The sequence below is a fragment of the Salvelinus sp. IW2-2015 genome, linkage group LG2 (assembly GCF_002910315.2).
Source record: "Salvelinus sp. IW2-2015 linkage group LG2, ASM291031v2, whole genome shotgun sequence".
Taxonomy (NCBI): domain Eukaryota; kingdom Metazoa; phylum Chordata; class Actinopteri; order Salmoniformes; family Salmonidae; genus Salvelinus; species Salvelinus sp. IW2-2015.
Window position 1 is genome coordinate 25,591,867 of NC_036839.1, and position 20,161 is coordinate 25,612,027.

The 20,161-nt window shown below is 39.1% G+C and overlaps 1 long non-coding RNA gene across 1 annotated transcript; it reads left to right on the forward strand.

Moving 5' to 3' along the window:
- Positions 1–7,584: 7,584 nt before the first annotated feature.
- LOC111977441 (uncharacterized) lies at positions 7,585–10,155 on the forward strand. The gene is made up of 2 exons (XR_002879051.2): positions 7,585–9,123; positions 9,375–10,155. It is a non-coding gene; the product is annotated as an uncharacterized lncRNA (long non-coding RNA).
- The last annotated feature ends 10,006 nt before the right edge of the window (positions 10,156–20,161 follow it).

A 20,161-nucleotide genomic window follows, 5' to 3' on the forward strand; every position in this document is an offset into this window, starting at 1 on the left:
AACAGTGCCTCTTTGCTTGACATCATGGGAAAATCAAAAGACACAAGACCTCAGAATTGTAGATCTCCACAGATGTGGTTCATCCTTGGGAGCAATTCCAAATGCCTGAAGGTACCACGTTCATCTGTACAAACAATAGTACGCAAGTATAAACACCATGAGACCACACAGCCGTCATACCGCTCAGGAAGGAGACGCGTTCTGTCACCTAGAGATTAACGTATTTTGGTGCGAAAAGTGGAAATAAATCCCAGAACAACAGCAAAGGACCTTGTGAAGATGGAGGAAACAGGTACAGAAGTATCTATATCCACAGTAAAACAAGTCCTATATCGACATAACCTGAAAGACCGCTCAGCAAGGGAAGAAGCCACTAATCCAAAACCGCCATAAAAAAGACAGACTTTGGTTTGCAACTGCAATGGGGACAAAGATCATACTTTTTGGAGAATGTCCTCTGGTCTGATGAAAACAAAATAGAACTGTTTGGCCATAATGACCATTGTACGTGTTGGATGAAAAAGGGGAGTCTTGCAAGCCGAAGAACAGCATCCCAACTGTGAAGCACGGGGGGTGCAGCATCATGTTGTGTTGGTGCTTGTTCTGCAGGAGGGACTGGTGCACTTCACAAAATAGATGGCATCATGAGGTAGGAAAATTATGTGGATATGTTGATGCACATCTCAAGACATCAGTCAGGAATTAAAGCTTGGTCGCAATTGGTCTTCCAAATGGACAATGACCCCAAGCATACTTCCAACGTTGTGGAAAATGGTTAAGGACAACAAAGTCAACGTATTGGAGTGGCCATCACAAAGCCCTGACCTCATCCTATAAAAATTTGTGGGTAGAACTGAAAAAACGTGTGCGAGTAAGGAGGCCTACAAACCTGACTCAGATACACCAGCTCTGTTAGGAGGAATGGGCCAAAATGCACCCAACTTATTGTGGGAAGCTTGTGGAAGGCTACCTGAAACATTTGACCCAAGTTAAACAATTTGACGGCAATGCTACCAATACTAATTGAGTGTATGTAAACTTCTGACACACTGGGAATGTGTATGAAAGAAATAAAAGCTGAAATAAATCATTCTCTCTACTATTAATCTGACATTTCACATTCTTAAAATAAAGTGGTGATCCTGACTGACCTAAAATAGGGACTTTTTACTCTGATTACATGTCAGGAATTGTACAAAGCTGAGTTTAAATGTATTTGGCTGTGTATGTAAACTTCCGACTTCAACTGTACATGTGTCAGTGTCTCTCTGTTTTCTCCCTACATCCACTACACAGCTGAGATGTCTGTGCCACTAAGCCTGCATCACTGGGACCAGAGGACCACACTGGGCCCACCAACCTCTAGGATAACACTTTATTTTTAAGGTCCATAATAAAACATTTAAAAGGCATTTATAAGGCATTTACAAACTGTTTGCTCACCATTTATTAATCATTACTCACACATTTGTAAATTGTACTTAGCTAATTATTCACACGTATAAATATTTCCTTAAACATCCTGTGTTGTGTGCTTGTTCTTTTACAAGGTACAGCAGGAATGGCTACCATGGCATGCCCTTCTTTTTGTGAGAAATTACATTTTATAAAACATTTATAAAGTTTTATAAAGATTAAATAGCACTCACTTTAGATTAGGGACTGAAAAATACTTTACCAATGACTAATAAAATGTTTTATTAATGTGGAGTAATGATTAATAAATGGTGAACACACGATTTATAAACGCTTTATAAATGGTTTATGACGGACCCTTAAAATAAAGTGTAACTCCAAAGTTATTATATAATTGATTTTCTTGGTCTAATATATGTGTTATTCATTAACAAACTATACCCGATGGGGGTGTACTACATATGGTCAAATTAGTTGCATTTCAAGTTTTCCCCCTGCCCACTTTAGTAAGTGATTAAATAATAGTCTACATATAATTAAATTGAGGAATACAGATAGAGAGAAGGAGAGAGAGAGACTGTCAGTTCCTTAAGTTTTGGCTGTAGCCAATGGCTACATTAAAGACGTCTCTGTTTCTTCTATTGAATTCAATATACAACATTATTGTTGGTCAAAGGAAGATGCTGGAACTAGTTTATGTGGATGTGGGTAGATTTCCAGCATTGTGCTTTCCTCGGGCATGCGTATCTTTCTGCCAAGAAGTGACGGACTATCAGCGAATGAAATAAGCGGGATAGGCAGGACTTCTAATCCAAACACAGAGTCACTTGTTACTACAGCTCATAAAAACTCACTCACTGGGTGAAGAGTTCAAGAAGCGAATAAACATTGATTAAACAATTAAAATACACAGAGAGTCCCCGAATTGACCTTTATTGTAATATATGATGATTGTGTTTAGTAAAAAGCACTGTATAAATGTCTAGTAGATGGCTATTGCCTTACCTATGTTTTATTAAAAGCCAATCTAACGGCTTGTTAGGCTATATTTGCAATAGCCTAGTGTCTAAATGTTCTCCCGAATCCCCCCTTCCTTACTTAGCCTACTATAGTAGGTATTAAACATATATTTCATACAATATAGCCTACAGCCAAAATATTAATCCTAACTGGGTAGTAGTAAAGCTACATCAGTGGTTCTCAACTGGTTTGCCTTGGGACCCAAACTGAACCAGAGTTGTCTCAGTCGCGACTCAATTTTTTGCATCGCGAAAACAAAGTACCAATCTGGAGAACGATTGTAATGCTATATTGATAGTAAATGTTAGCAATTATATGACAAGGAACAATATTCCACCTCCTTCATGTTAATAATTAAATATTTGCCCATATTCTTGATGAAAATGTTATAAACTCACTGGCTTGAGACCACACAATCAAACAAAATAGAGCTATAATAGCTCTATATTGCCAAAAACTGTGATTTGAAAAACTTGTTCAGAGATTAAATTATTGTAATTTTTTTAAATTCATATATAATTTCTACACACTTTCTACCTGGTTTTACTCGTTTAAGTTCAGACTGGAGCATTTTTTCATTTTAAAGTGTAAATAATATATACATACCCGTCAAAAGTTTGGACACACCATCTCATTCCAGGGTTTTTTCTTATTTGTTACTATTTTCTACATTGTAGAATAATAGATGGAAGACATCAAAAACTATGAAATAACACATATGGAATCATGTAGTAACTAAAAAAAAGTGTTAAATAAATCAAAATATATTTATAATTTGAGATTCTTCAAAGTAGTCACCCTTTGCCTACTTTGAAGTCATAAACATTTTTAAAACAAGCTCATTGGTTGCCGGCCGTGTCCATATTTTAAATCTACCAATTTTGGGGGGGTCAATTTGCGTCCAGCCCATCCTATAAAAGATGGTCCGGGCCTTCTGGCATTTGCCAGACAGACAATCCGCCCATGGCTAAATGCTATCAAAACCATAGAAACCATTGGTAGTCAAAAAACTGCCAGAGTTGTTACACTTCTCCCCTCCTTTCAAAGAGCGCGTCCTCGCGCTAGCTTGCGACTCTACGTCTTACAGGAATGCATGTAACATGCTTTTTGCGGCACAGTCGAAAGCGCCGGACCTCGGGCTCGAAGGTCGAGGATTCGAAGACCTGCTCCCTGCTGTTTCATTACAGTATTGTAAAAGGGGAAAGGACTAGGCTAGTCTGGAAACACGCTTTCCACTGTGCTCAGGTTTGCTCACCATTTATTAATCATTACTCACACATTTGTAAATGTTACTTAGCTAATTATTCACACGTATAAATATTTCCTTAAACATCCTGTGTCGTGTGCTTGTTATTTTACAAGGTACAGCAGGAATGGCTACCAATGGCATGCCCTTCTTTTTGTGAGAAATTACACTGGTCACTCAAAACCTTTATGAAGTGTTTATAAAGATTAAATAGCACTCACTTTAGATTAGGGACTGAAAAATACTTTACTAATGACTAATAAATGGTTTATTAATGTGAGGGGCCTTCGAGAAGACGGACATTTCTATACGTTTTTGTAAAACGGGTCCCACCCGTTAATGTGATTAGTTGATTCCACTTTTACTCCAACATTCTGCCCTAATACAGTTGTATGGCAGGTTTCTGAGGGCCTAGCCAATGGCTGACTTAACGAATGGCTGATTTATGTCCCTAGAGACCACCAAAGAAAAATTCTGATTGGATTTTTTTTCTCTTCGGTGTTAACCCTTTCCTTTCCAACACAAACTGAAGAGATTAAATCAGAATATAATTGAAAATAGGAATATAGTTAGAATATAATTGAAATATTATTGAAAAGATTAAATTGAAATTAAAAGTAAATGTATATTTTTAAACTACAACAAATATTTTTGAAATCGTTAGGCCTTCTCTGAAGTCGTAGAAGGCCCTCATGCCGGTTCCCTACTGCCTAATATCTCCCCTTCCAACAGACATTAACTCTGATTGGTAATAAAATAGTCAACATTCCTTCGTGATGATGTGTGTTTCTCTCAGGTTTGGCAGCAGCTTCATGGTGAAGATGTACCTGGCTGTGTCTTCCTGTGACGTAGAGGTCATCACCAATTTCATGCAGTCCCACTTCCCCAGCACGTACCTCAAGGTAAGATACCTGGGACAGTCTGGTCTGGGGTACTGAATTAATGAACTGTACTGATCCCCAGAGGGAAATCTGATTTGTGCCAGTATAAAATACATTTCTATAAAATTCCCACAAAGCACATTCACACACACTGCACTATAATGGCAAAACGCAGTAACTACGAATTTGGTCAAACATCTTTGATCTGTTACGGTCAGGTATATTACTGTCTCTTATACACATCTAGATGTGTATAAGAGACAGGAATTGTACAAAGCTGAGTTTAAATGTATTTGGCTGTGTATGTAAACTTCCGACTTCAACTGTACATGTGTCAGTGTCTCTCTGTTTTCTCCCTACATCCACTACACAGCTGAGATGTCTGTGCCACTAAGCCTGGCATCACTGGGACCAGAGGACCACACTGGGCCCACCAACCTCCTAGGATAACACTTTATTTTTAAGGCTCCATAATAAAACATTTAAAAGGCATTTATAAGGCATTTACAAACTGTTTGCTCACCATTTATTAATCATTACTCACACATTTGTAAATGTTACTTAGCTAATTATTCACACGTATAAATATTTCCTTAAACATCCTGTGTTGTGTGCTTGTTCTTTTACAAGGTACAGCAGGAATGGCTACCAATGGCATGCCCTTCTTTTTGTGAGAAATTACATTTATAAAACATTTATAAAGTGTTTATAAAGAWTAAATAGCACTCACTTTAGATTAGGGACTGAAAAAATACTTTACCAATGACTAATAAATGGTTTATTAATGTGGGAGTAATGATTAATAAATGGTGAACACACGATTTATAAACGCTTTATAAATGGTTTATGACGGACCCTTAAAATAAAGTGTAACTCCAAAGTTATTATATAATTGATTTTCTTGGTCTAATATATGTGTTTATTCATTAACAACTATACCCGATGGGTGGTACTACATATGTCAAATTAGTGCATTTCAAGTTTTCCCCCTGCCCACTTTAGATAAGTGATTAAATAATAGTCTACATATAATTAAATTGAGGAATACAGATAGAGAGAAGGAGAGAGAGAGACTGTCAGTTCCTTAATGTTTTGGCTGTAGCCAATGGCTACATTAAAGACGTCTCTGTTTTCTTCTATTGAATTCAATATACAACATTATGTGTTGGTCAAAGGAAGATGCTGGGACTAGTTTATGTGGATGTGGGTAGATTTCCAGCATTGTGCTTCCTCTGGGCATGCGTATCTTTCTGCCAAGAAGTGACGGGACTATCAGCGAATGAAATAAGCGGGATAGGCAGGACTTTCCTAATCCAACACCAGAGTCACTTGTTACTACAGCTCATAAACTCACTCACTGGGTTGAAGAGATTCAGAAGCGAATAAACATTGATTAAACAATTAAAATACACAGAGAGTCCCCGAATTGACCTTTATTGTAATATATGATGATTGTGTTTAGTAAAAAGCACTGTATAAATGTCTAGTAGATGGCTATTGCCTTACCTATGTGTTATAAAAGCCAATCTAACGGCTTGTTAGGCTATATTGCAAGTAGCCTAGTGTCTAAATGTTCTCCCGAATCCCCCCTTCCTTACTTAGCCTACTATAGTAGGTATTAAACATATATTTCATACAATATAGCCTACAGCCAAAATATTAAKCCTAACTGGCGGTAGTAGTAAGCTACATCAGTGGTTCTCAACTGGTTTTGCCTTGGGACCCAAACTGAACCAGGTTGTCTCAGTCGCGACTCAATTTTTGCATCGCGAAAACAAAGTACAATCTGGAGAACGATTGTAATGCTATATTGATAGTAAATGTAGCAATTATATGACAAGGGAACAATATTCCCACCTCCTTCATTGTTAATAATTAAATATTGCCCATATTCTTGATGAAGAATGTTAATAAACTCACTGGCTTGAGACCACACAATCAAACAAAATAGAGCTGATAATAGCTCTATATTGCAAAAACTGTGATTGAAAACTTGTTCAGAGATTAAATTATTGTAATTTTTTTTAAATTCATTATAATTTCTACACACTTTCYACCTGGTTTTACTCGTTTAAGTTCAGACTGGAGCATTTTTTCATTTAAAGTTAAATAATATATACAGTACCCGTCAAAAGTTTGGACACACCTACTCATTCCAGGGTTTTTCTTTATTTGTACTATTTTCTACATTGTAGAATAATAGTGAAGACATCAAAACTATGAAATAACACATATGGAATCATGTAGTAACTAAAAAAAGTGTTAAATAAATCAAAATATATTTTATATTTGAGATTCTTCAAAGTAGTCACCCTTTGCCTACTTTGAACATAAACATAAACATAAACATTTTTAAAACAAGCTCATGGTCTGCCGGCCGTGTCCATATTTKAAATCTACAATTTTGGGGGGTCAATTTCGTCCAGCCCATCCTAATAAAAGATGGTCCGGGCCTTCTGGCATTTGCCAGACAGACAATCCGCCCATGGCTAAATGCTATCAAAACCATAGAAACCATTGGTGTCAAAACTGCCAGAGTTGTTACACTTCTCCCTCCTTTCAAAGAGCGCGTCCTCGCGCTAGCTTGCGACTCTACGTCTTACAGGAATGCATGTAGCATGCTTTTGCGGCACAGTCGATAGCGCGCCGGACCTCGGGCTCGAAGGTCGAGGTTTCGAGACCTGCTCCCTGCTGTTTCATTACAGTATTGTAAAAGGGGCAAGGGACTAGGCTAGTCTGGAAACACGCTTTCCACTGTGCTCAGAGGGTATTTTCGGTATTGCAGTTTAGCTGCAGTACGGACTATAAAGACAATTCCCATTGACGGACATATAGAGAACTCACATTTTTAAATTTCAGACAAGACACTTTAGTCATCAACTTTGTAAACAAAACGTCAATTGAATTATTCAAGTAATTGTCTTAGAGGCCTATTCCCCTCCCCCATCAGTCACAGWTATTAACATTTCATGCTGTGACGTGRGCGAGYTTATGCCACATGCACACGCTGAAGGTAAAACTCACTCGCTCTCGACCTGGACCTGCTTGTTGCTCAAGGAGCCAAGGGAATTCTTTGCACCAGACAGAATCAGGAAAAAGAGACKCAGCAAGAACCTGAATATGCTGTTGTGTTCAGCTTTCAACTGCATCAAACATGCGAAGCAGTCTAAACAATTTTTTTGTTATTATGATTTTGTTTTTATGGCTGTTGTCATGATGAATGTAGATCGGTTAACGATTTGTGTTGTACTGGAATCTAACACATAGCTAACTAACATCAGCTAACGGCATCTTGACAGGGTTGTTTGCTAGTTGCTATTATAGCTATAAACACAATGTCTGAAAATATAATTGTGAGGATAATATTTATTGAGKGACATCAATTCAAATGCTGTCAATAAGGCAACATAGTAGGTGGCACGACTCTGGCGGGGCTTAGTTAGCTAGCTATCTAACGTTAGAGTTCACGTGAATCAACGTTCTAGCTAGCATGGTAGCTATCTAGCTAAAATAAGCTATCTAACTAGAATCCACGTGGATCCATTTCAAGAGCGCAAGCTCACTAACAAGCTAAATGTGACAGACCTAGTATGTCTCCAAGTCAGCCTGGCTATAACTAATGTTAGCTAGCTACTTTAACCCCCCCAAATAAAATGTAATTTCAAATTGTGCCGTTTGCCTAGCTAGTGATTCTCAATAGCTAGTAGCTATCTAGCAAGCTAGTGTGCGTCAAATCGCATTAAATAACTTCCACAAACACTTGTTTCTATAGCTGACTAGGTAAACACCAATACTATCCTGCTATCTAGCTCATACATGCTAAGTAAAACTTGGGCCAGGTGTAATTACATTGATCATTGTGTCTACATTGCTTGACAGCAAAGTTATTTTAGAAGATTCAGATGAAAAGGTGGTCTTCAAAAGMGGTCACAATGCCCTAGGGAAAGATGAAGAAATACAGCAGGTACAGAGGTAAGTGGCAATGTTGATGATGCGAAAGCGTCTGCTGCACATGATCACACTGTGTAAGTAACATCGTTGAGGCACTTGATGATGCGGATCTTGATCAGTGATATCACTGTGGTGCTGGATATGCATGATGACACCAGTTGTATGTCAGATGTAGCCCTACATCCCAATGATATAGCTGTGATAGTGAATGAAATGTTTATGTCGTTGAGGACACCCCTTGTGTTCCTGAACACAACTACAGGAGGCTGCTTATGTCACCAGGTGATGTTTCCACACCTCAGCTGAGCAGAGAGGATCCAAATCCAATACCCACAAACCTACACTCTATCCCAGTTTGCYCGCAAATGTTTTCMATACTTCTTTATTGGCGTGAGTGCCATTTACCATTTGTTTTCACGTGCCACTTACCTGAAGTCCTCTGTGGGTTCCAGCTAACGTTGTTAATCGCATTTKATCCAATTTCACTTGTGTGTTCCAAGCCAGCCGCTGTTGATTCCTTGCCTCTACCAGAGAGCTACCTGACTGACTACAATGGAGCTGGAGGCTGCTGACATCACCAGGCAATGTTCTCACCCCTCAGCTTAGCAGGTTAGCCAATTTGACAAACCATGCAGTAGATCCTTAATGGTACAGTAGTTCAGCATTTTGGGTGAATACAAAAGTTTCTCTTTTATATTCTACTCTACATTTGGATTGACAATGGTGCTTGTGTGCATCTAATATTTTTTATGAGCTTTGATGAGAGGCATAACCATATGGCTTTAGAAGTATAACACAGAAACTATTGAAAATGCTATCCATAAATCTTACAAACTAGTTTGTTGGTCTCTTTCCTACAGAAAATAATCGTACTCGTAACTCTGATTTGGACTGCCGGTTTCTGTCAAAACAYCCACACAGYGATGAAAGTGACCTTGTGGAAAGCCTAGATATCATCAGTCTTTGGGCAAATCCTGATGAGGTTAAATCATGTCCTCTGTCACTTCCTTCCTTTGTCTCTACTCTACAGCAYGTGGACATTGCAGCCTTCCTGATCAAGTTCAAAAGCAAGAGAGCTCTCATAGTTTTTTAAATGGTAGACATGGTGGATGTATGCATGTGTTATATATTTCTAGTTGGGCAAATAAGTATCTGATTTACAATGATGTAGTCTGCTCACTATAATTCCCATTCAATATATTGTGTCACCCAGTAATGCCTCCTCCATCAGGCGGATGATATCCGTGCCCTGTTGATGGACAAYATGCCCCCAGATGCAGAAAAGAGGGATCACCAGCTCGGCTCATCAAACTGTCCAATCTCTGGAGGTGACAACAGACATTGCTCAATCAGCGCTTGATTTGGCTCATTTGCTAGYCAGCTGAACGGATTAACGTGTTAATACACAAATCCTTTAGCTGTTGTATTTTAACATTTTGTGTGTATTTCTTARAAGCTGGCAGGATATTGGGGGGCTGTTCTGAGGTTCAAACAGTTTCATTGTTTAATATCTGCTCATAATTATACTGAGCAATTACAATTACAAAATATAAACTCAACATGGAACAATTTCAAAGATTTTACTGAGTTACAGTTCATAGAAGGAAATCAGTCAATTGAAATAAAGAAATTAGGCCCTAACCTTTGGACTTCACATGACTGGGCAGGGGCGCAGCCATRGGTGGGCCTGGGAGGGCATAGGCCCACCCACCGAGGAGCCAGTTCCAGCCAATCAGAATTTGTTTTTCCTCACAAAAGAGCTTTATTATTACAGACAGAAAGTCTTGATGGTATTTGTGAAAGAACACAAGTAGGTGGCCAGTAGAAGAAGACCAATTTATTTTACTATTTACAGATAACATTTAAGTGATAATGCCCAAGAAGCCGGGGTTTGGAGGATATTTTGGCACGGGTGTTGTTATATCCTATATATCCTCAAAATAYCGGCTTCGAGGCCATTATCACTTTTATACAACGGGTTACTAACATATTAAAATAATGATTGACATATTTTCATGAAAAATAAATATTGTCCCGATACAAATCTAGGGTTGCTACGCAAGCCGTTTGGCCGTTCGTTCTATTGGTTCAGTTGCCAGAGAYGCGACCCAGTCGTTCAGTCTTTTTGTTCTGTATCTACATACAGGCTGGCAACGTTCTTATCCGTTGCTTGTTAGCTAGCCAACTATGGCTAACTTAGTCACATCAAACAGTGCAGCCAGAATAACAGCAAAGTAGCTTATTTAAGCTGTTTGCTAGTGACATTTATTTGGATACATCCATAACAATGAGCTAATGTGCGATTTTGCCTGGCGTAGAAACTGTGCTCTCTCGTCAGGACACTTGTTCAGAGGAGCTAGCCAACACAATCACTTCAGACTGAAGCTGGAAAGACGGCAAACTAGCTGCACTTTGTTTTGTTTTACCTGTTTTCTATTGATAGTTCTTTGTATATATCCATAAGCATGATGCTGATTCATAATTTCGACAGGCTGACAAAAGCTGCCTGCCTGTCTGTCTCATCCCGACTCGTTCATTACTATGAGATATTTGGAGATTGAATTTGAATATTGAAAGTGTTGCAAATGTCGGAGAGACAGACAGCAAGGTTTATACAAATCTCTGCTGTTGAAAACTGAATGTTTGTCTAAAAGAAAATGTGAGATAATGTCTAGATATTTTTTTTGTGGAGATCAAGTTTATAAATGCCTTGGCTGGGCTGATAGGACAGTGGATTGCGCAATCAGATGGAACAGAGTAAGTAGGCATTTTAATGTCATAGATTTAGCCGGTGTTAACTTGTGGAATAGACACCAGCTGGAATGCGGTTTTAACCAATCAGCATTCAAGATTAGATCCACATGTTGTATAAATTCAACATATTACACATAAATAGGAGCAAATTAACATTGTTCATCCTGATGTAAACTATCTTCCACTTCTGTAAGGGGTTCTTATCTTGTCATTCTTACTCTGATGCAGCACTTGATTGCTTTTGAATAGCAGGACAGACTTAAAGTACCTTACCACTCATGTTGAAAAGACAGGTCAAAGAGATCTCTTGGCAGGGGTTAAAGGGTGGACCCCCTAATGTCACAGCAAATAGTACAGTGCATTCAGAAAGCATTCAGACCCCTTGACTTTTTCTACATCTTGTTACGTTACAGGCTTATTCTAAAATKTATGAAATAGTTATTTTTCCTCATCAATCTACACACAATACCACATAATGACAAAGCAAMATTTTCTTTTGCAAATGTATAAAAAATAAAAGGTAAGTATTCAGACCCTTTACTCGTGTTGAAGCACCTTTGCGATTGAGCGATTACAGCCTCAAGTCTTCTTGGGTATGACGCTACAAGCTTGGCACACCTGTATTTGGGGAGTTTCTCACATTCTTCTCTGGAGATCCTCTCAAGCTCTGTCAGGTTGGATGGGGAGCGTCGCTGCACAGCTATTTTCAGGTCACTCCAGAGATGTTCGATTGGGTCAAGTCCGGCTGGGCCACTCAAGTATATTCAGAGACTTGCCTAAAGCCACTATGCGTTGTCTGGCTGTGTGCTTAGGGTTGTTGTCCTGTTGGAAGGTGAACTACACCCTAGTCTGAGGTCCTGAGCAGGTTTTTCATCAAGGATCTCTCTGTACTTTGCTCTGTTCATCATTCCTCCGATCCTGACTAGTCTCCCAGTCCCTGCTGCTGAAAAACATCCCCACAGCATGATGCTGCCACCACCATGTTTCACCATAGAGATGGTGGAATGTTTCCTCCAGACGTGACGCTTGGCATTCAGGCCAAATAGTTCAATCTTGGTTTCATCAGACCAGAGAATCYTGTTTCTCATGGTCAGAGASCTTTAGGTGACTTTTGTCAAACTCCAAGCGGGCTCTCATGTGCCTTTTACTGAGGAGTGGCTTCTGTCTGGCCACTCTACCATAAAGGCCTGATTGATGGAGTGCTGCAGAGATGGTTGTCCTGGAAGGTTCTCCCATCGCCAGAGAGGAACTATGGAGCTCTGTCAGAGTAACCATTGGGTTCTTGGTCAGCTCCCTGACCAAGGCCCTTCTCCCCGGATTAAAGTCGTATCAAATTCTATTTGTCACATGCGCCAAATACAACAGGTGAAATGCTTATTTACAAGCTAATCATCAATGCATTTTAAATTAAAATAAATAAGAATAAGAAATAAAGTAACAAAAGAGCAGCAGTAAAATAACAATAGTGAGGCTATATACAGGGAGTACCAGTACAGATTATTCAGTTTGGCCGTGTGGTCAGCTCTAGGAAGAGTCTTGGTGGTTCCAAACTTCTTCCACTGTGTTCTTCGGGACCTTCAATGCTGCAGACATTTTTTGGTACCCTTCCCCAGTTCTGTACCTCGACCCAAACCTGTCTCTGGGGGATCTATGGACAATTCCTTCGACCTCATGGATTTGTTTWTGCTCYGACATGCACTGTCAACTGTCGGACCTTTTATATAGACAGGTGTGGGCCTTTCCAAATCATGTCCAATAAATTGAATTTACCACATATGGACTCCAATTAAGTTGTAGAAACATCTCAAGGATGTTCAATTTAAACAGGTTGCACCTGAGCTCAATTTCGAGTCTCATAGCAAAGGGTCTGAATACTGATGTAAATAATTTGTTTTTCTTTTTAATATATTTGGAAAAAAAGTTTATAAACCTGTTTTCACATTGTCATTTGAGGTATTGTGTGTCGATTGATGGGGAAAACATTTATTTAATCCATTTTAGAATAAGGCTGTAACGTAACAAAATGTGTTTAAAARGTCTTTGTCATCACTCCTAATATTGGTTGGACATAGCTCACAATGTCAGTGGCTCTGTACATACATAATGTTGTGAGGGTCTTATAGAATCCTGGAGTTGGTATATTAGATTACTTGTACATAAAGCTTTTGTTAGATAATACAAGGCCATTTTACTGATGAATTAACTGAATAATTGGGACGCAGGTCGAATTATTAACAGGCAAATCATAACTATAACTTTTGCAGAAACTTCTTTCACCAACTTTTCATTTTGTAACAAGTGGTATGTWKTGTTGAATAGAAAATATACAACTGCTATGTCTCYAGAGGTGCACATGTAGAGCTAGCAAGAGCATGTATGATTTAGTCCTCGATAAATTACTTKCATACACAAAATTGCCTTTCATGTTTAGAGTGGTTGTGGGAACTGGTGCCTGCAGATTTCCCCTCCACCCAACTTGTCGCAGSCATGCTGATCGACGTCCCAAGCTACACTGGCAGAATGCCCAAAAGCTTCCWGAGTTTATGCTTGTGATGACATTGCTGCTCGTGCTCATTCTCGCGCTGCTCTGGTGTAGTCCCAAAATGGCAGCAGCCACGATATAGCGTTTGCGAACGTGAGTAGATTACAGTATGTAGAAAACAATGGTCGGCCTTCTCCAGTTCTATATACCTCAGTTGGCCAATGTTCCGGTTTAGAAAAATGGTTTCGACTGCTACAGTTTTGATTTGGTAGTGCAGTTTAACTAATGCCCGGCCCAGAAAGACAATTTCCATAGACCACATAGGCCACATAGAGAAATCAGATTTGAAAATTCTTAATAAGATACTTTAGCCATCACCTTTGTGTACAAAACATCCGTTGAATTATTCAAACAATTGTCGCTGAGATGGATTCTTTTCCATCACTCACAGGCAAAGATATTAACATTTATAAAGGACCAACATCGCATGCGCACTAGCACGCAGTGCGAGCAGCGATGACGTTAGGACGTCATCCAAAACATGGCAGACAACCCATTACATTARGAAAACTTGTATGGTGGGCTGAATTTTCTGGACTTTACTACCTTAAATAATACTTTTAAGATCAAATGGATAAAACAATTCTTAAGAAGATCCACTTTAAAGTGGAATTTTATTCCTCATCATGTCTTCTCTACTTTTGGTGGCCTTAACTTCATGTTGGTTTGCAATTATAATATTGACAAAGTTCCAGTGAAACTTAATGCTTTTCATCAGTAGGTTTTCTTGTCATGGTCCTTAATTTATAAGCATAATTTTTCTCCGCACAGATATTATATATGGAATAATCGGAACATATTGTAKAAAAATACTTTYCTTTTTAGAATATTGGTTCCGAAATAATAATATATTGGTGACCCAACTGSTAAATGCAGAGGGTCTTTTACTTAGTTATAAGGAATTCTTATCAATTTACAAGGTCCCTGTAACACCTAAAGATTTTGCAATTGTTTTAAATGCCATTCCCTCAAGTGTTGCTTTATTATTCAGGAACGTGTCAAGACCTGACAAGACCTGACCCTTAGAGCCTACCTTCCATTGACCCTGTTGACTCATCAGTAGGAAATATTTTCTCTTTTGGTCCATTCAACAACAGAGCGATACCTGTTRGAAAAAAGTTTGGATGTTGCCACACACATACCATACCTACTTGTTAACAAAAATAAGTTTGTTTCCTTTAACATTATTCATAAATATTATTCTGCCAACCACTATATGAAGAAGTTTAAGGAAAATATCAACTCAAATTGTACCTTTTGTAATGACCACCCAGAAACAGTGTTGCATCTTTTTTGGCATTGTATTCATGTGGCAAGACATCAGTAGACTGTGGCAAGACATCAGTAGATTCATAATTGAACACATTTATGAAGATTTTACACTATTGTGGAGAGATGTACTGCTTGGATTCTTTACCTACGATATAAATAAGCTGAAACAATTTTATGTAATTAATTTCATCATTCTTTAGGCCAAATTTCATATTTCATATTCACAAATGTAAATTTACAAACAAAACACCACATTCTCTTACCTTACAAAAATACATTTAACTGTATTTTAAGACAATTAAATACTCTACTAACAAAAAAGCTGTTAGAATAATAAGTGTAGTTAGGTCCTTGTGTAATGTGATATTGTACCCCCTAGTCCAATTGTCCTTTGTATATTATTTATATATACTTGTGTTCCCACATGTACTTCCTGTATTGATTTGTTGTTTAAAAGTCTGCTTAAAAAAAGATATTGAATGAATATAAAATGTTAATATCTTCGGGTCGTCACTAGCTACCACAGCCACAAAGTCAGAAAGCCCGTCTACTTGACCAATCAGTAGACGGGCAGTTTATATCAGTAAAACAACAGTTTATATCCTTAAGTCTCAATCAGACGAGGAAGTGTGATGATACGTATACCGGCTGCGCGCGTGCGCTATCGTGCATACATTTATTTTGTCCCCCTACACCAAACGCGATCACGACACGCAGGTTAAAATATCAAAACAAACGCTGAACCAATGACATTAATTTGGGGACAGGTCGAAAAGCATTAAACATGTATGGCAATTTAGMTAGTTAGCTTGCACTTGCTAGCTAATTTGTCCTATTTAGCTAGCTTGCTGTTGCTAGCTAATTTGTCCTGGGATATAAACATTGAGTTGTTATTTTACCTGAACTGCACAAGATCCTCTACTCCGACAAATTAATCCACACATAAAATGGCCAACCGAATCGTTTCTAGTCATCTCTCCTCCTTCCAGGCTTTTTCATCGTTGAACTTATATGGTGATCGCATCTAAACTTTCATAGTATTACCACGACTACCGGCAAAACAGTTMGTCTTTCAATCACCCACGTGGGTATAACCAACGAGGAGATGGCACGTGGGTACCTGCTTCTATAAACCAATGAGGAGATGGGAGAGGCAGGACTTTTAGCGTGATCTGCGTCACAAATAGAAAGGAGTTCTATTTTAGCCCTTGGCATCCAGACGCTCGCGAGCAGTTTGGGTGCAATAATTGAATAACATGGATTTCTACATTTATTTTGCAATGCTCGCGCATGCGACGTGTCTGGTCAGCATGTTAGCCCTTGGCAAAGCAGACGCTTGTTGGCGCGAGCAGTGTGGTTTGCAAGAATTGGAATAACATGGATTTCTAATTATTTTGCGACGCTCGCGCACGCGACGTGTCCGGTCTGGTCAGGATGTTACTGTTCGTGGAAATGACTAAACAGATGAGGGAGAGTGATGACGCGTATGCCAACTGGCTTGCCGGGCAGACGACAGACATGCATTTCTGTTATTTTTGTTGATATTTATTAGCTATATAAAACCAAACATTCTAAATGCAAAGTGGTAATCGAATGTCTTATCAAACTCAGCTAGCAAGTTATCATGTTTGCCCTTACTCATATTACTTATCTTAACCCAAAATAGGTTTACTTCAAATCTGCATAGTCATTATTTAACTTAACATAGCCTTGCAGTCTACTCTTGGTATTTTGTAACAGTTTCCGTCTCTGTACAAATGCATTGTCTTCAACGTTAATAATAATAATTAATTGACTTGCGTGACACTTTTCTAGACACCCAAACTCTTTTATATATAGGGTAACTCAACACCCTAACCCCACTTACAAACTCTTTGTTTTGATTTGATTTATCTTATTGGCCCACCACCCTACTTTGTTTTTCTTTTTACAGATATTTGTTACTTATACATTATTCATACACTTCACATACAGTGGCAAGAAAACTTATGTGAACCCTTTGGAATTACCTGGATTTCTGCATAAATTGGTCATCAAATTTGATCTGATCTTCATCCAAGTCACAACAATAGACAAACATAGTGTGCTTAAACTAATAACACACAAATTATTGTATTTTTCTTCTCGATATTGAATACATCATTTAAACATTCACAGTGTATGYTGGAAAAAGTATGTGAACCCCTAGGCTAATGACTTCTCCAAAAGCTATTTGGAGTCAGGAGTCAGCTAACCTGGAGTCTAATTAATGAGACGAGATTGGAGATGTTGGTTAGAGCTGCCTTGCCCTATAAAAAACACTCACTATTTCTGTTTGCTATTCACAAGAAGCATTACCCGATGTGAACCATGCCTTGAACAAAAGAGATCTCAGAAGACCTAAAATCTAGAATTGTTGACTTGCATAAAGCTGGAAAGGGTTACAAAAGTATCTCTAAAAGCCCTGATGTTCATCAGTCCACGGTAAGACAAATTGTCTATAAATGGAGAAAGTTCAGCACTGTTGCTACTCTCCCTAGGAGTGGCCGTCCTGCAAAGATCACTGCAAAGATTGAGTCTACGATACGTAAAACACTAAACAAGAATTGTGTTCATGGGAGGACACCACGAAAGAAGACACTGCTGTCCAAAAAAACCATTGCTGCACATCTGAACTTCGCAAAAGTGCACCTGGATATTCCACAGCGCTACTGGCAAAATATTCTGTGGACAGATGAAACTACAGTTGAGTTGTTTGGAAGGAACACACAACACTGTGGAGAAAAAAAAAGTACAGCACACCAACATCAAAACCTCATCCCAACTGTAAAGTATGGTGGAGGGAGCATCATGGTTTGGGGCTGCTTTGCTGCCTCAGGGACTGGACAGCTTGCCATCATCAACGGAAAACTGAATTCCCAAGTTTATCAAGACATTTTGCAGGAGAATGTTAGGCTATCTGTCCGCCAATTGAAACTCGACAGAAGTTGGTTGATGAAACAGGACAATGACCCAAAACACAGAAGTAAATCTTCAACAGAAAAAAAATACGCCTTCTGGAGTGGCCCAGTCAAAGTCCTGACCTCAACCCGATTGAGATGCTGTGGCATGGCCTCAAGAGAGCAGTTCACACCAGACATCCCAAGAATATTGCTGAACTGAAACAGTTTTGTAAAGAGGAATGGACCAAAATTCCTCCTGACCGTTGTGCAGGTCTGATTCGCAACTACAGAAAACATTTGGTTGAGGTTATTGCTGCCAAAGTAGGGTCAACCAGTTATTAAATCCAAGGGTTCACATACTTTTCCCACCCTGCACTGTGAATGTTTACACGGTGTGTTCAATAAAGACATGAAAACGTATAATTGTTTGTGTTATTAATTTAAGCAGACTGTTTGTCTATTGTTGTGACCTAGATGAAGGTCAGATCAAATTTTATGACCAATTCATGCAGAAATCCAGTTATTTCCAAAGGGTTAACATACTTTTTCTTGCCACTGTACATGGTTCTTTTATACACAGTATTACATGACAGTAATGCTTACTGCTTCCAAAATAAAACTATACAAATAATGTTTCTTTGCAGGACAGGGATTGACCTGACTTTCAAGAATTACTGAATTGCTTCGCCTTGCTTTTCTGGTTGGCTGGATGCAAGTTTCACCATCCAATTATTTAAGATCTACAGGAGTGCAAGGTTCACCATGGCACAGACCATGGCGATACATTGGCACATTAGAATGATTAGAATATGGGAAATATTAGTCAATTATTGCATTTTATCAATGTTGGCTTTCGCGGGCAATCTGAGACATGAAACAGATACAGTGGGGCAAAAAAGTATTTAGTCAGCCACCAATTGTGCAAGTTCTCCCACTTAAAAAGATGAGAGAGGCCTGTAATTTTCATCATAGGTACACTTCAACTATGACAGACAAAATGAGAAAAAAAAAATCCAGAAAATCACATTGTACGATTTTTAATGAATTTATTTGCAGCGTTCATCCACCTGCTGGCCTGCTCGCCTCCCTACCACTGAGGAAGTACAGTTCCCGCTCAGCCCAGTCAAACCTGTTCGCTGCTCTGGCCCCCCAATGGTGGAAAAACTCCCTCATGACGCCAGGACAGCGGAGTCAATCACCACCTTCCGGAGCACCCTGAAACCCCACCTCTTTAAGAATACCTAGGATAGGATAAAGTAATCCTTCTCACCCCCCCCTTAAAATATTTAGATGCACTATTGTAAAGTGGCCGTTCCACTGATGTCATAAGGTGAATGCACCAATTTGTAAGTCGCTCTGGATAGAGCGTCTGCTAAATGACTTAAATGTAAATGTAAATGTAACACACTACGCCGCCCAGGGACTCAAATCCTGCAGTGCCAGACATGTCCCCCTGCTTAAGCCAGTACATGTCCAGGCCCGTCTGAAGTTTGCTAGAGCGATTTGGATGATCCAGAAGAAGATGGGAGAATGTCATATGGTCAGTGAAACCAAAATAGAACTTTTTGGTAAAAACTCAACTCGTCGTGTTTGGAGGACAAAGAAGCTGAGTTGCATCCAAAGAACACCATACTACTGTGAAGCATGGGGGTGGAAACATCATGCTTTGGGGCTGTTTTTCTGCAAAGGACCAGGACGACTGATCCATGTAAAAGGAAAGAATGAATGGTCCATGTATCTGAGATTGAGTGAAAACCTCCTTCCATCAGCAAGGGATTGAAGATGACGCTGGCTGGTCTTTCAGCATGACAATGATCTCAAACACACACCGCCTGGGCAACGAAGGAGTGCTTCGTAAGAAGCATTTCAAGGTCTGCTGGAGTGCCTAGCCAGTCTCCAGATCTCAACCCCATAAAAATCTTTGGAGGAGTTGAAAGTCCGTGTTGCCCAGCAACAGCCCCAAAACATCCCTGCTCTAGAGGAGTTCTGCTGGAGGAATGGGCAAAATACCATACAGCAACAGTGTGTGAAAAACTTGTGAAGACTTCAGAAAACGTTTGACCTCTGTCATTGCCAACAAAGGGTATATAACAAAGTATTGAGATTCAAATCTCTTGCATTCATTCGACCACATCACTATATTTTCCACGCAATAATT